This window comes from Hippocampus zosterae, chromosome 6 (assembly GCF_025434085.1).
Source record: "Hippocampus zosterae strain Florida chromosome 6, ASM2543408v3, whole genome shotgun sequence".
Lineage (NCBI taxonomy): Eukaryota > Metazoa > Chordata > Actinopteri > Syngnathiformes > Syngnathidae > Hippocampus > Hippocampus zosterae.
In genome coordinates, this window is record NC_067456.1 from 12,622,858 (window position 1) to 12,638,994 (window position 16,137).

Here is a 16,137-nt window from a genome sequence, read left to right on the forward strand (position 1 = left end):
GATTATGATTATCAAGCAAATATGTGGATCATCTCTCTCTTAACCGAGCAATCTTTAGTTATTCAAAACAAATGCCAGCACTTACTGTACATGTCCGGGAATTTTCTTGTCATTGTTGTTGTGGACTTGTTGTGCATCTGAGAGTGTCGCCGGGTGTCATATCATTAATCTGGTGGCAAATTTCTGTGGATGTTTTCTTTCCCTTCTCTAATGTGATAGCTTACAGGTTCTACAAAAGAGATCATGCCTTCATTATCCTCACAAGGGTGGCTTTTTTCAGAAATATTTCCTTGGTTTGTTTCTGATTAATTGGCCCCCAAAGTGTAGAAAGATCGTACTTGCTTTTCTCAAAGACAATTTAAGAAACGTCGTGAAGACGGAACCCTGCATAGAGGTGTTGTCACTCTTGCGCATATTCCGTCACATCGAGCCTTATTCTTCCTGATCTCCCCTTGCTCTTGCTCCCACTCCAGACGACTCCTCCTTGCCTGCCACCCGTGTGTGCCCTGAGCTCAGCCTATAACCTGTGCGTCCTCTAACCACTTGACACCTTTACAGATTCATCCCCATCCTTTGGCAGACGGCACGCACTTCGCTCGCGGGGCACAATGCAGCGATCGTGGACAATCAATGGTAGATAAATCAATGCTATCTCTTTTTTCCATGCCTCTGTTGCCATTGATTTTTTTTCCTCCCCCTGTTACTTTGCCGTGTGTGGGGAAAGTTTGCTCATTTAAAGTGAGTTCACTTTCAGGAACACATTTTAACAACACAAGGCTGTCAGCTCCAAGCCAGACGCTAATGTTAGCATTGGACAGGGCCTAAAAAGGGCTTTAGTTATGAGATGCACTGTTCAAACAGAGGCTGGAGTGGATTTATTGAATGCATTTATAGTGAGCTCTTTTTATAATAGAGGCGTGCCCAATCTTGCCTTGATTGGAAGTTCTTTTATTTTTATACCTTGACAGTGACAAAGCAGCAACGCGTTGATCACAAGAACGAAGGAGGCCCAATTAGTGTTGGCATTACTCTCATGTTGCTGTTTTAGTGAAGAGCTCATTGCTATCAAATACAATTTCGCATCCAATCTGCTTGCTCTGCAGCGTGTCACTAGCAATGATATCTGGGAAATGCACGTGCTCAGATATATTATTTTGAAAGCTCCATTTAATATAGCCCACAGTAAATTATCTACTGCGATGTTTCGCTCGTCTCCCCCATAAATAATTCATTGTTTTTATGTGCCCTCATGCCGCCTTGGGGGATTAGAACAGCTGAGTGTTTTCACAATGTATTTGTGTCCAATCTTCTGTGTATTGGGCGTGCACTAATCAAACCAGAGTACACATGCCTTGAATGTTTGTTGAGTCATCTACTTATCAGCTAATCAAATGACTTGTTTGCCTTCATGCCTGGCCCGCCGTGGCGCCTGCCCTTGATTGGCTTGTTTTCTATTGATTGTTCATGTGTTTGATTTACGGTAAAGCCTTATGCTCTATGTCATAGGACTGAAATCCGGAGGCTTTGTTCTATGCTCAGCAGCAATAAGGAGGGAGACGGGATTGAAGCTAATACAGGATGGATTTAGGCACTCTATTGTCAAGAAACGTTTCTGCCTTTCACGTTTTACTTTTCTCATAAAATCCCGGGCCAGGTGCAACATGTGTAACTGTGATGCTGTTGCATGAAAGCGCAATTCATAAAGCGAATTTAAACGGCAGTGTGGCCAGCGTGGTGACATGCATCTATAGCGGGCATTGGGGAGCAATCAAATGGGGCAGAATTGATGACCTGGCTCACAATGGATTTCTTGGAGCAGGCTGCCAGACCGAGGTAATACTTTCAGGCTCTTATCAGCGCTGGCATAACCTGAGTGCTGCATCACCCACTTCCCAGCGTCAGCTTATTATGAGTCCATGATGTGTGATTGCTTGTCCTCCCCCCTTTGGGTGTCTATGGCCCCCAGTGCAGTGTTGGCAAGAAGAATGAAGATGAAAAACACTCAAGGCTGCTTAATATATTTTTTCTTTCTAAAAATTGATGTTTTGCTGACTCAAGCCGGACAGAAATGTGTGTGATGGGATTTTGCAAATTGACGTACAGTATAGTTGCGTCACATTTTTGGAAAAAGTGCTCAAAATAGGATGGAATTTAGTTAATAAATGTGCATTGTATTGTTTTGAGCCATTAGTGCATTTTTGGATTAAAAAAATTTATTTTGCACTCTCAAATAAGAGGTGAGTAGAAATAATCTTGCTGTATTCAGTCTGAAGTAAACTTTTGGATAAATTGTCAGAGTAGTTTTAATGCAATTAAACTTTTTATATTTGCTTGAGCATTTTTTGTTAAGAAGAATTACAACTTTTACTCAGACTTGATACACGACTCCATTTCACTAATCAAACTGAACTTGGCGTTCACATGACCACGCCTTAAATTGTGAGTGACTTATTTATGTGGAAGCTGGCAGAAATCCATATATACCTTTCAAAATATTCCCAGCTCACACGCAATCCGAGTGTGGATAAGTGATATAGAAAACGGATGGATGGATAGACTATGAAAAAAGATTAGCTGTAGAATGAGCTGTCATTTGTGTCTGCCTAAAAATGTCAGCATTTCACCCTACGAGAACTCCACTTGAAAGTTGATAAACACGTATTAGGCTGTCTCGGTCTGCATTTGCAATATACTTTGCTCTGTGGAATAAAACCAGAAGCTCAACCACATCACGTGAATGTAAATTGCAGTTCGTTCAACCCTGTTAGCGCTCTATTTAGAAAGTTCACATTCAAAACGAACAGGAAGATAAAAATGCACCACAAGGCTGCATGTTAGCAGAACTCACATTGTCTTTTGAGTAATGGAACAGATATAAGCATTGTTGATAAATGTGCGGGAATCCACTTGCTGAAGTTCCATACAACCAATTTCCTGCATAGATAATAAATATAGTTACATAATTAATCATCCCCCGCTTGTTGACCCTATATGCTAGTTCACGCGTGTAAACAAAGATATTTAGTTTGACCATTTTTGTTGCTGTCTTAACTTTCGTTAACGTTCCTTAGAATATACTGTATATATTCTAAATTTACTGTGCATGGGATATTATCATCTGTGTGCAAAAAAATATTTTAAAAAAATACTGTTCTGTATGAGTTAAATGTGACTTTTAACGCAACCTAATCCACTATGTGGAAAAACAAGGCGGCTCTATTCGTTTTAGTTTTAGTCCTATTGCATTGATTTGTATGGTTGTGGTGGCATATAGCAGTGGTTTTATTTCTCAGTATTGTTGTCAGACTTGAGTTCTCTCCAATAAGGCATGTCAGAGTTAACCTTTAAGTATGCTGCCGAAAGATGAATGAAGTGCTGCGGAGGATAAAACGGTGATTAAAGATCTCAATTTGCATTCTGCCACGACAATTAATATTAGACGCGTCTTTTCTCTCTCTCTTTTTTACGCCGGTAAACAACGTGGTTGCAGACGTTCAGACGCCATGCATCTCTATGGTAACACCCGTCAATTATCGTTGATTGGCGGAGCCGTGGGAATGTTTGTGTTGGCCGGCCTCGCTGATTGGTCGGTGGGCGGTCTGTACAGCCTGACGGGCTGCAGCGTTCCGGGTTATTGTCAGTCTTGGCAGCTCGGCACCAGGGCAGGATCGCCGCATCCCGGAGCTGCCAGCCCTTTCATCCAAATTCAACCTTTTTTTTTTTGTTTTTGTTTTTTATTTTTGCTACCCCCCTTCCTCTCCCTTCCTTTATTGGTTCATGCACCAAAGAGAGCAACACGGGGTGAGGTCAGTGCGCAAGTGCAGCCGGTGATCCACATTCTGGATGTGGAGGCAAAAACATCGAGGGGAGAAAGTGACCGAGCGGAGCCGGATCGCCGGGATTTCTTTTTCCTTTCCTCACCAGCCCCTGTAGATTCCCCCTTTTCGGTCTGTTTTGATTTCTGTCAATGGGCCATTCGCACAGGATTGCCTCGATTTTATTCTCACCTTTAAATGGTCATTTTTACACCACTTTAAACTAATGCGTAACAACTGGGATCTTTTTTTCCTCTCTCTCTCTCTCTCTCTCTCTCTTGGAATTGTGGAATACCTCGTAGCGCATAAATCACGCACCCAATCTTTTCACTAACAGCCTCGTCTTTTGGAGATAACAGCGAGTGAAATTAAAAGCAACCCCAGGACCTTTCACCTCGCTCCCGAGGAGAAGCCTCGACCGCTTGAAGCGCACTTTGCGGTGCGCAATCGTTTCTCCGAGGACCTGTATCTTTCTGCACCGTTTGCCCTCCACTCAGAATTTGGCAGTCGGTCCGAGAAAATTTCAAAAAGCTTGTCAAGTGTGGGATTTAAATCGCTACGGGCGGAGGACGAAGAAGAGGATAAACTTCATCTTCGTTTGACATCAGCGCTGCCGGATCGGAGCAAAATGAAGCATTTCTAATTGGGGAGCGCACAGCTTTTGCTCGGTCAATGTTCCAAATCTGCATGGAGCTCTAGTCTGCACTACGGAACAATTTATGGTAAATATATTTATGTATTATTCAAAAGTCATGTCTTAAGGGCTCCCCGCCGCCTTTCAACATTGAACGCACTTGTCAGAATCTTGCGCTCTGTCTTTGAGTTGCTAACGAGATAGTCAATGTTCGTAAAAGCGGCGGTCTTACTTAATGATGTCCCGCGTGCACGGAAGACCTTTGTTGGCATTTGTGTGAGCCGCAATAATAAAACACAAGTGTCGTAATCGTAAAACGGACATGTTCGAAAGGCTCCAGGAGCCACTTTGAAGTGTGATTGAACGCCTCCGCGGCAGGTACCGCTCCTCCTGCGGGCTCTGATCCAAACGTGCGAACCTTTTCGTTGCAAATGTCTACTGCAATTAGTGCTTCTTCACCCCGGAGTGTTAATGACAATCTACTGCGCTTTTATAGTGTTCCTGCATATTATGGCAGGATTTTTTTTACTGCAGGTCTCGTAAAATTCACCCGAGATGTGAGCGTCCAACTGTAAAACTTTTCATTCGGAATATGATGGGTGGGGGGGGGGGGGGTGCTTGTGCGCGGGCCCTCTGCAGGCAGACACAAGCAGCCAAACACACGCGCACATAGCCTTGAACGCGACAACTGGCTGATGATCTTGAATGTACTTTTCTTTTCTTGTCATTTCAACGGGAATAAGTCAGACACTTTCAGCTCCCGTGAACTTTGAGCTTGCTATGCGCGCAGACGCACACTTTATTACGCACTTTATTAGGTCCACGTATCTCCATCTACTCTTATGAAATCTTATTAGGTTGTTATATGGGGTGGTGTTTAACTACACAGCCGGTGTGTCACTAATAATGAAGTTGGGCGCAGTCTTGTAAAAGTACCGTTACTTGGGAGTCAAATGATTTGCATTCTATATATTCTGCGTTGCCGCATAGCAGTACCAAAACACAAAAATCTCCTGTATGTGCCTTTTGTCATATAATATAAAAGACTGAAAGAAGACCCCTGCATTATCGGTTCGAGCCAGGGTAATAAAGCATCCAGTACAGATATGAAGGATCGTGATATGATTTCCGCTGACTGTGCAGCAAAAACGTCTGCACGCATACGATGTTTTAGCATTATCCTTGGAATATACAGTAATGTTTCCCCCTGTCTGGAGCCAGTCTGTCTCTCCCCTGTCGACATGTTGCTGGCTGAATGTAATATGGCCGACTCCCCCACCCCTCCCAACCTGCACCCCAGCCAGGGCACCTGCCACGGAGCCTTCCTGGCTGTATTGAATAAAACATCCAGTGATGTATGAGGCAGGGGGCTGCACCCGAGGGGGCACAACTGCCTCATTTACTTCCTCCACTCTGCGCCTCTGACCTGCTGAGCAAATTGTGCTCATATTAGCTCTGCGGCTGCTCCTCACCTAAACAAATAGTCTTCCCGGCATAATGCTTGTCTTAACTCAATGTGATGGTTGGACGAGGCACCGAGAAACGGCGTGACAGAGAAGCTTTAATATCTAGGTCACTGAATTACCTTTCTGGAGTTTCTTTCTCGCTCTCTTTTTTGCCTCTTTATTCACTCACTTGATTTTGAAGGCTTTTGTTATTTTCCTCTCACTTTAGACCTTCAAATGTCATACTGCAGACTTTAGTTTTCAACTCGTGTCTCGTTTTGCATGTCTTGTTTCCTGTTGTTCAATCTTGAGAAATTCAGTAGAACTCCTGAGGTTAAACACAATCCATTTCCGGAATGCGGATCAACTTTTTAGTTCCAATTGAAAATCAATTATTTTCTTCAATTCAGGTTCAGTTTTCATCAGAGAGCCTTTGTTAACTGTAAAGTTAACGTAACAGGTACTAACAAGTAACATTTGTTCATTGTCAATCATGTTAAAAAGAAATTAACTGTGGTTTTATGATATTTGGAGCATTTGGAGGAGACAGGCATTACAACTTTTCTAAAAAGTCATACAAGCGTAAAAAAACCAACAACAAAATTGTGATAAGACTTAAAAACATATTGAGCCAGCATCCCACTCTGCATTAGACTCTGTCGAACTATTAACATTCCTGTCAAGTGAAAAAAAAAGTCTTCTAAATTTGACATACTACAGGAAAGAGTGTCATTAACAAGCCTTGAATGAAGAAAAAAAGTCTCCACCTATATGAAAATTAGGCTTCAAAATGGTGAAAAATGAAAAATGTTCTCCCAGCTCTCAGGTGCAATGAGCATGTCAGCAAAATGCGGTGGATACACAGCCTGCTAAACTTTCAACCGTCTAAATACATTTGTACGTCTAGCATATGCCTATATGTTAGAGCCACACAAATACATCCTCTTTATCCTCTTTTCGCTGGGTGGAATTTATCCCACGTAGTCGTCACGTCGCGATAAGAGGCGCTAATCGCCTGCTAGCTTGTGGGCTAACAGCCTTCTGGACTCCGTGGACCGGCTGTGATATCGTTCAGTACGTCAACAGCTCGCACTGTCTTGTGTTATGTGTGGGTCCACATAACAGAGATACGTCAGGGAAAGTTGAAATGTTTATCAAACTCATGCACTTTGTTCGTAATTACAAAGGTACACAAAATAAATCAATCACTAAGATTATTTCGGGAAACCAGCAACTGCATGAATTCTTGAGTACAAATACCGCGCTCCATCTGGGCTAGTACCATTTCATCCCGACAATAAATGGGGACTTGTGAATACATATGAAATGTACCATCAGTATGCCATCTCTGTCATTTGCCCCACAGCTTCTTAACAATGCGGCAATGAAAACAAGTAAAACCTGAAATCACATCTGCTACTCATTCAGCCATTCAGAATATTTGAGCAATACACCAACTAAAATAATGCGAAAAAAAGTTCTTTTCTTAAATTACACATCAGTTTGATTGATTGATAGTTTGGGCACCTTAACATATTCAGCGCTTATTTATGCAGCTGCCTGCAGTGAAAAGAGAGCAGCGGTCTTGAATATCGTTTAAGTTGCTGAAGTTTAATTTCCTGCTCTGTGTATTAATCTCTTCTTTAATCCTTGCATGGTTTGATTGTCTCAACACCTGCCCGGAGGCAGCCAATCTCATTTTAGCAATTAGAATGACTAAAATAGTCACAGTTTGTGTGTGTGTGTGTGTGTGTGTGTGTGTGTGTGTGCGCGCACATTTTACGCTGATTAATAACATTTAGGGGACAGATCTGTTGTCCATACGTTCACTCGATGTCAGCCATGATGAAAAACATACTATGCCTTTGAACCAGACAGACAGAAATATATCTTTAAACCTGGCAACATCAGCAGACACTTAAAGCCACATTTCCTCTCTAAGCTGCTCATTAGACTCTTGATCAAAGTGTTTAATTTCCTGAAAAGTTTCACGCGCAGGCCAACAAAAGAGACACATCCTGTCTTTCTTTTGCTACATGATTTAATATCACCTCCGCTGTCCTGATTATTGCGCTCGCCGCAATATATAGAGACATGAAAAGGCATACAACAAAAGCATTAGCCGCTAATCATCGGTGTGGTGGGACGAACACACCCTTCAACCAGTCATTGCGAATGAGGCCGTGCGCAGAGAAAATGGGATGTGACATTACATGGATGCTTGTGTTTGTGTGGGTGTGAGTGTATGTGAAGGTCTTCTCTGCTCAGCTGTAGGGGCAGAGACAGCCTGACATGACATTGCTGCCTTGTTGTATAGTTAGCAGCAATACCTCCACAACTATATCTATTTTAGCGCCGGATGCTTGACCCTGCGCTCTCACTGCGGCTGCACAGAGCGTGTCAGACGAGTGCCTCGTATTTTCTGCCCCATCTGTTGGTGTTTCCGCGATGTCGGGGTCAAATGGTGGTTCAAGGCTGCTCCGAGCCTCGTGAAACATATTCGTATTAGTTCTATTGTGATAATCGGAGGGTTTGCCGTTCCACTTGGATATGTAGCTTTTGTTGGCCAGTAGGAAAGCTGTATTGAAAAGACGTGTTGACAGTGGTGGAGGACTTCTCTGCATTTTCGAAGAAGTTTTTCTGTCTTTATTCATAGCATGTGCTGGCCATCCTGCATGCAGATGTGTGCAAGTTATGTAGATTTGGGGGGGGGGGGGGGGGGGGTTGGTGCAAATTCCAGCTTCTGTGTTTCCAGGTAAAGTACAAAGCAAATGTAACCTTCCAAGGGCCTTCACAATTCAGCTTGCTGGTGCCAAACACAAATACTCATGCTTCTTTTTTATTTTCTAACTAAATGGATCTGATTTAGAAAGGGACATTTTTCCGTCCTTGTTCTGTTCAAGAGTCTGCAATGTTTACTTCTCTAATTGATTGAGGTAAATAGGCTCACCAAAGATGATTTACAGATGAAGAGGATGTCTGACATGATTGGACAAAGACTATTCAAGAAAAACTGGACTTAATGAGTCTAGGTCAGCCAATACAATTTCTGGGTTGCTTGTTTCAACCTGTAAAAGTATTTTTGGGGTGCTATGAGAGCAGCGTGTATGAGTGTTGCGTCAAGCTTACAACGGCGGGCAGAGCAAATAAACTGCATCTGCCTCAACATCTCTGGTGAGAGGGATGCATTTGATTTAAAGTTTCGATGTTGATGTCATGATATGAAGTAAATATTGATTGTGAACTGCTATACGGAAGTGTAGAGGTTTGGTGGTGATGTATTGGAAATGAGAGGTTAGCTGTGTTTCGTTTGTAAAAATGGCATTCATCCGCAAAGAGACAAAATGCCTGTCGATTCTGTCATGCCACGCATGGTTACGTTTTGTAGATTATTACACAAATTTACCGCCCTCTACTCTAAACCAGTGTTCTCTAAACCGATCGGAAAACGAAGCAGATGATGACAATGTACTTGTAATGAAAGAAAAGTATGCCGTCCTATCCAATTCGTCCATCCTTTCTGTACTGCTTAACCTGTTCATGATCACGAGTGAGCTGAAGCCTCTCTCACCCGACTTTGCTTTGTGCGATGCGTTGAAGATGGCCCATAGGACAACCACTTTTCTTGTGATCTGCTAAGATGACCGTCGTCCATCTGCACAAGTTTGCACAAGTGTCGCTCGTGACACACACGGCCGAAGCCCTGACCTCTCCCCACCCTTCTCACCTCCCCCCCTGTCTTCTCATTCTGTCATTCTGAATGAAAGTCACGTCCCATCAGACATCTAGGTTAATGTGTAGCCTTTAATACGGAAAGGTTAAGGTGAGCTGATGCATTTTATTGTCTAAAACAGCCGGTTAATAAGTACAACACAAGGCCGTGCGTGCCCTTCATGGTCCAAGGTACCCCATAGGGCTGATTATTCGACTCCAAATTAACTGCTCCTTTTTGTGCCAAAACTCTGTAAAAGAAGGCTGTGAACGCCGTACCTTTGAGGGTACCACCTCATTGATTCCTAAAGGAGCAAGATATACTTTCCTGCATGCCTGATAGCTGCGCATCTTAGTTGGCGCTCCATCCCAGTGAGAGAGGCAAGGGCAGGCGTTCTCCTTCCAAAGTGTTCCTCGCTGAAGGATAAAAACAAATCTGACACGCTCCCCAACTGTGAATTTGCTCTCCTTAAAAACAATGCCTCTCCTGCTTTCCTCATGCTCACATTGATTTGTTCTGGGTGACAGTGCGGGCTGCTGTGAAATCATTGATCTCGGCGAGAGGAGGCGAGGCCACAAGGAGTCTGGCGACAGTGAGCAACATGGGAAAATCCTCCGCGTGCCCTCTTCAACCCCAAACACTATACCGCAATGACAGTCTTGGCCACTATCAGATGGGCCCCCCCAACCACCCGCTGTTGCTCTCCAGCTACTGTATCTCAGTCAAGGCTACACTTTGATGGGTTTTGTGGAGGCCCATACATGCTGTTTGATTCACCATTGTGCCTCTCTGTGTTTCACATTATCTGGCGAACTCTTTATTGCCGCTGTTTTCCATGCCAGAAGCAAGGGTGTTTTTTTTTTTAACATCTCATGCAGGCCTCTGATTAATCTCCCCCCTCTATGCTGCCGTACTTTAATCTTGAATGGGAGATATCTGATTCTCCTCAGCTATTGAGGAAGATCAAACTTTAATGGAACAAGGAACCGCACATCATCCTAATCTCCATCTCTCCGCATTTTGGCCGGCTCTTCTACCCCCTCAGGCTTTGTATCTTTCTGCAGAAGCAGGAAATACATCAGATAGATAAGATATTTTCTCTCCTTGCTTTCGTAATGTAGTCCCCGTTGACAAAAGCCACCAATTTACATCCGTGCAGGTTGATTACCGGATTGGAGGAACAGCGAGAGAGGGAGTTGGCTGACATAAACAAATGGCTGCCCTGTCTGATTTGTGGGGTTGGTCCAAGTCTGTCTCTGTATTGGCATACAAAAGACGAGGCAATGTCTGAAAAGTTCAATGCCTTTGATTATACCGCAGTCAGTCCAGGAATTAGCTATCGTCTTGGCGTTTCTCCCGTCACTTGCTCCATATCACCAAATATAACAGCGCACATTATGCTGACCAGCGTCTGCGCTGTCGCCGGCTGGTTGCGTATTATGCTGTTTCAAATGCGTAACACTTATTCGCTGTCACACCTCCCACAGACCATTTGTGTCTGTGACAAAAAGAGGCCATTACCCGATTATAAGGCGCTCGCTGTAAAGTAATGAAATTTTCACCGACCGCCGAAAACAACGTTGTCTGGTCCAGAGTGTAATTGCACAAGCCGCCTCACAATTTTCTCCCCAAAGTTGAGAGGGAATGCTGCACGATGTCATAAAACTCTGGAGATTTTTATCATTTCTTGGCAGCGGGGACAGAAGGCCGAATCGGTCAACGTGGAGTATTCCAAGCTAGCGGGATACAGTTTAAAAGAGACAGCAGCTGAACCCCGCGGGAAACACATTTCCATATCTGAATATGGCTGGTGCAAGTCAGCTGTATCGTTGGTATTAAGCTCCAGTTTCCTTAATCGAAATGATGGAGGAAGCTAGAACTCCCATCTTTTTCTCCCACCCTGTTATTTGTGTCAAGGAAAGGTTGCAAAGCCGGACGATATTGAACCCCGAGGCCAAAGATCTTGGGTGCCTGCTTCCACTCACATATAAAAACATAGGAACATTGACAGGAGGACATGTATTGCGCACACACGCGCACGCACACTCCTAGCCCTGTTTTATTACCTCCTGCCTGCCGCTGGAATTGCTTTCTCCCCCTGAGTGAGCCAGGCAAAGCCGGCTTTATTGTGTTAACCCATTTGTGTGTCAAGAGCGATTGCGGCGTTCTTTATCTCTGTTTGTATTCGGACGGGGAGACAACAGAGAGGGCGAGAGAGTGGGGAAGGCAGAGAGCGAGCAATGTGGATGTGGTTGCATCGAGAGAGCGAAGGGGGGTCGGGGCGGGCAGGGGGGGTGTGCACACAGAAGCTAGACGAGCCACCGGAGTTAGACGGATGGCCGGTCACCTCGCTCCACTCTGGAGGATAATGACTGGTTGCTTAGCGATAAACCACCCCATATCCACTTCCTGACTTGCATCAACAGTCCTCACTTTTTTTTCTTCGCTAATAACACGTTCATCTTTTTCGAACGATAAGACGACAAAGGCCCATTAAAAATGGCCCGATAGCACTTTACATGTAGCGTATTGAAGAGTGGTCTAATCTGGTCAGTTCACTTTCAACTGCAGTTTAGATGAGGTTTCCGTACATGCATGTTTGTCAGCAAGTGTTTATACCCACATTTGCGAGCAGTTGGTGGAGTTTGACCGGGATTACTGCGGGGCACAGCGATATAGTATATCGCTCCAGATCACTGCTGCTTTCCAACCTTTGATCTCTGCAAAAGCCGACCGCTCACATATCCATGTTCGCGTACTCGCTATTTGATGGGCGAGCACAGGCTACGAAAGCGTCCCCCTTGTGAGCTCTTTTAGTTTTATGAACATTTTTATTGACTTGAACAAATTGCTGACCTTTGCTGGCATAATGAATGGCCCAGCCTGCTTGGGGAAAAAAGTGCGCGTTCCGGCAGAACCAACTGGCGTCAGTTAGTTCGTGAGCTGTACTGTTGGAGCTGTAGCTCACAGCTTTTAATGCCGCCGACTGGTTTCCAACATTTTCATTTTGAGAACTGTTTGGAGAGAAATGTACATATAGAGTTTCAACATAACCTCAATTTAAGATGCCTTTAACCACAGGAAGTCACTGCTTGTTAATAATGTTGCCTTCTTTCAGGAACTCTTCTGTGAAGTTTGTATGAATGTTGTTTACGATACTAAATCCCCCCAGTGTGGGACGAATAAAGGATATCTTAAATAGTCACGACATTTCAAATAGACGTCATGGAGTGAATTAAATGTTTCAGCTGCTGCCAAGTAGCCTGTTTAGTGTTCATTTTTTTGGATCGACAAATAACAAGTCGCTTTAAAAATCTATTCCTGTTTTTGGATCCTCTTGAAATCGTGTTTTTGGAGTCTGCTGTGCACCCATCTGCACGTTTTCTCAATGTTTTCACTTCCTCATTCAGGCTCACGCACCGGTGGTGAAAGTGACAGCTTTGCACGTCCTGGGAACTTCACACACATAAACCAGACATACAGCATTAGCGCCCCCCTCCCCCCGCCCCCCTTCATATTTCCACACCATGCTTCTGTGCCTACGTCTATAGGAACAGCTGTCCAGCTGTCACAGCAGCCATCCAGTCAGCCTCCCTCCAAGGCAACATCTGTAGAGCGGGAATGCACAAGGGCAGCTTGTCGCTCTTAGCTTGTCCCCAAAGACCGTGGAAGTGTGTCATGCATTTTGGCTGCACGTCGCCACTGGCCACATCAAGCATGTGACTGCATCTGCAATTTACATGATCACCTCATTTTAGCCACTTGAACAAGCTCTCTGAGATTTTTGGCCTCGCTCTAAAGTCACAAGGAACTCTGAAATAAGACATTCCAAGACTTCTTTGAAGCATGGGACCAGAAGGCAGAATGGGGAGGGGGGGATGGGGGCTAACAAAAACAACATAGCACATTATCTTCGCCATTAATAGTCGTTTGCTTTGTGCATGGATATGTGTGCGCGCACACCTGGGTGTGTGTCTTTACAAAATCCCAGCGAGCAAAGTGCAATGGCCTGGAACTGACGGGAACCCACTGGGAGAGTCTCTCCTTGATGTAGCCCCCCTCTGCCCCCCAACCCCCTCCTCTTCACCACCGTTTCCTCCCGGCAGCGGCGCGTCGGCGAGGCAGGAGGCGGCGGTGCGGGGGATACAGTAGGAGGAGGGTTGCCATGCGAGATGAACAGAGCTCGGGTCCCCTCTGTCAGACACAAACTAGGATCAGGGAGCTCGCATGGGACTCTCTTGTGGGATGAGCGGAGGGAAAAAGGGAGACGGCATCTGTTTTTCCTCTTATGCCTTCACCAGAGAGCGTCTTCTGTCTCTTGCGAAGCTGTCATTAGCGCCTGTCATGCTCTTTTGTGGTGCTAAACATGCATGAGCTCAACATTTGCACTTTGGAGAGTGTCATAATCATCCTTGTGCCTCTTGGATTTATTTTTTCTCCCCCAGTAGGTACTCAGGGATGTGATTTCTTAATCAGACACAAAGGGCCAATCGGGCAGTTGCAGAGTCAAATAGGTAAAGTCTGTTGAACTCTCATACTGGTACCAAGGGAAAACCGGGGTACCAAATTATAATGTCACTTGACAGTTTTCAACCTGATTGTGCTGTTACAAATAGCGTGAGAGTGCAATTCTGTCCTGTAAAACTATTGGTGACTCAGGTTTACTGCCTAGGTAACTTGTTATATCACATTAAGGTTGTAATGAAGTAATATGACGAGTTATTCATTGTCATTTTCTAATATGACTAATCACTAAAGTAATACAGTCTTGGAACCACGAGAGGAAAGTGATCATTAAAGGTATAGAAGAAAGCAGTCCATGAGGTCATAATGGAGCCAACGGCCATTCCTATCTTACTCATCCATATAAGTCACGCATCATAGACGTGTGCAAAGTCCAGAGAATCTCTTACAAATGTTTTATTCAGTCAGCTAATGTTACCTGCCATAGGCAACTGCCAATGCCGCCGACGTCCTTTTCGAAAGCAAGGGGCAAGTTCAGCCTCCACAGCCAGCGAGATTTGCTTCCGTTTGCCATGTTTTCAGACCATGTGCTCAGGACCGCGCTATGCCTCCGTGAGTTACGGCGGGAAACACAACAATGTCGATCAGTAGTGTTGCTAAGCAATGGAGGGGAATCCCACGCTGTACATTTTAGCTTGTAAGCAAGGTTGCGGCGACAGTTAGCTTCCCACGGGTTGCTGTAACGAAGGCCTTTCTAAATATTTTGTCAGGAAAAAGCTGGTTATTAGGAAGTTTACATTATAAAGGTGTCCGTTGTAAGCAAAATTAATTACGTGAAATCGGGACTTTTAAATGTGAACATTATCGGGGTGAAAACGTAAATGGGGTACCTTGAAATGAGGTTCGATAGTATGTTGATTATTTTATAGGCAGTGTCCTTTTTGGGATTATTTGTTTACTGCACCAAATATCTGTTCCAATATTTATATTTTTAAATACATCCCCTTATTGATAGAAATATTAATCAAAGGCAGTGATCGCCCGTCAGAGTGTTGAAAATTTTAACATTATGCCACACGCTATACACAAAGCAGTTAAATATCTTCATTTTGAGTTAACTTTACCGGCTATGACTGCAAACTTTGCATTCTCCTTTTAAAATGTTGAAATAGTGAAACTTTAACTTAACTTATGACTCGACACAGACGGTAATATTGTAAAGAAACGTATTACATGCAAATAATGAAGAATATGAAATATTTCACATTTTGGAATTAACTTGCCCAACACTGAAGATCCATATACGGTATGTTGAAGAATAATTTCTTGGTCCACGTTAGAATAAGCGGTATAGAAAAAAAATGGATGCTGAAATGAATAATATTCAGCAGCTTTTTGAGGATCAAAGAAGGAGCAGCAGTTGTGCATGCATCTTATTATCTAGTGGCATGGCAGGCCCATGTGAAAACAAATTGGACATCGTGGGATTTTATGTATTTATTTATTGATAGATGATTTTAGAAAAAGCAACGTAAGAACTTTTCTGTTGTCAACAGCCTAGCTTAGAGGAATCCATTTGTGACTACAGCTTTAGTCATGATTGAGAACCAAATACGCCAGCTCATGACTTATGTTTTATCATTCAAATTCCCTCTTATTACGCCGGTCTGCCATGATTGACAGCTCGGCATAAAAGCAGCATGTGGACCGATGGTTGCTCTGACAATGGTCTCGCCTCTTTGCCTTGTTTTCACACTTTTTCTGCTGTCAAAGACAACCTCACTGATTGCCTCTCTACCAAGACGCATACTATTCATCTTTTAAACAAGCTGAGGAGTCCAGCTGTATTATTTGTAGAAAAAAAAGGGGCAAAATTGGTCTCATTGAGCCTGAGCCTCCTTCAAAAAAGAACAACATTAGAACTCTTAAGAGCTGCTGCCGGGATGGATGTGCTGAAGTCGGAATGCAGCCCCCACTTGATAACTCTCTTGGCTTGTTTTGTGGCATCCAGGTGCATACGAGGCTTTTATCTATGAAAAATAGAAAAGCCTCTGGTTTTATGGACAT

General features: G+C 43.9%; 1 protein-coding gene across 2 annotated transcripts in view; it reads left to right on the top strand.

Moving 5' to 3' along the window:
* Nucleotides 1-525: 525 nt before the first annotated feature.
* fam222aa (family with sequence similarity 222 member Aa) overlaps nucleotides 526-16,137 on the top strand; it is a 56,865-nt gene continuing 41,253 nt past the window's right edge. The window contains exon 1 of one of the 2 annotated variants that reach the window (XM_052069220.1): nucleotides 526-633. The gene's annotated coding sequence lies outside the window, so the exon portion shown is untranslated. Of the gene's footprint in view, nucleotides 634-3,652; nucleotides 4,538-16,137 lie in introns of those variants that run through there. The other variant, XM_052069219.1, reaches the window with a different exon arrangement.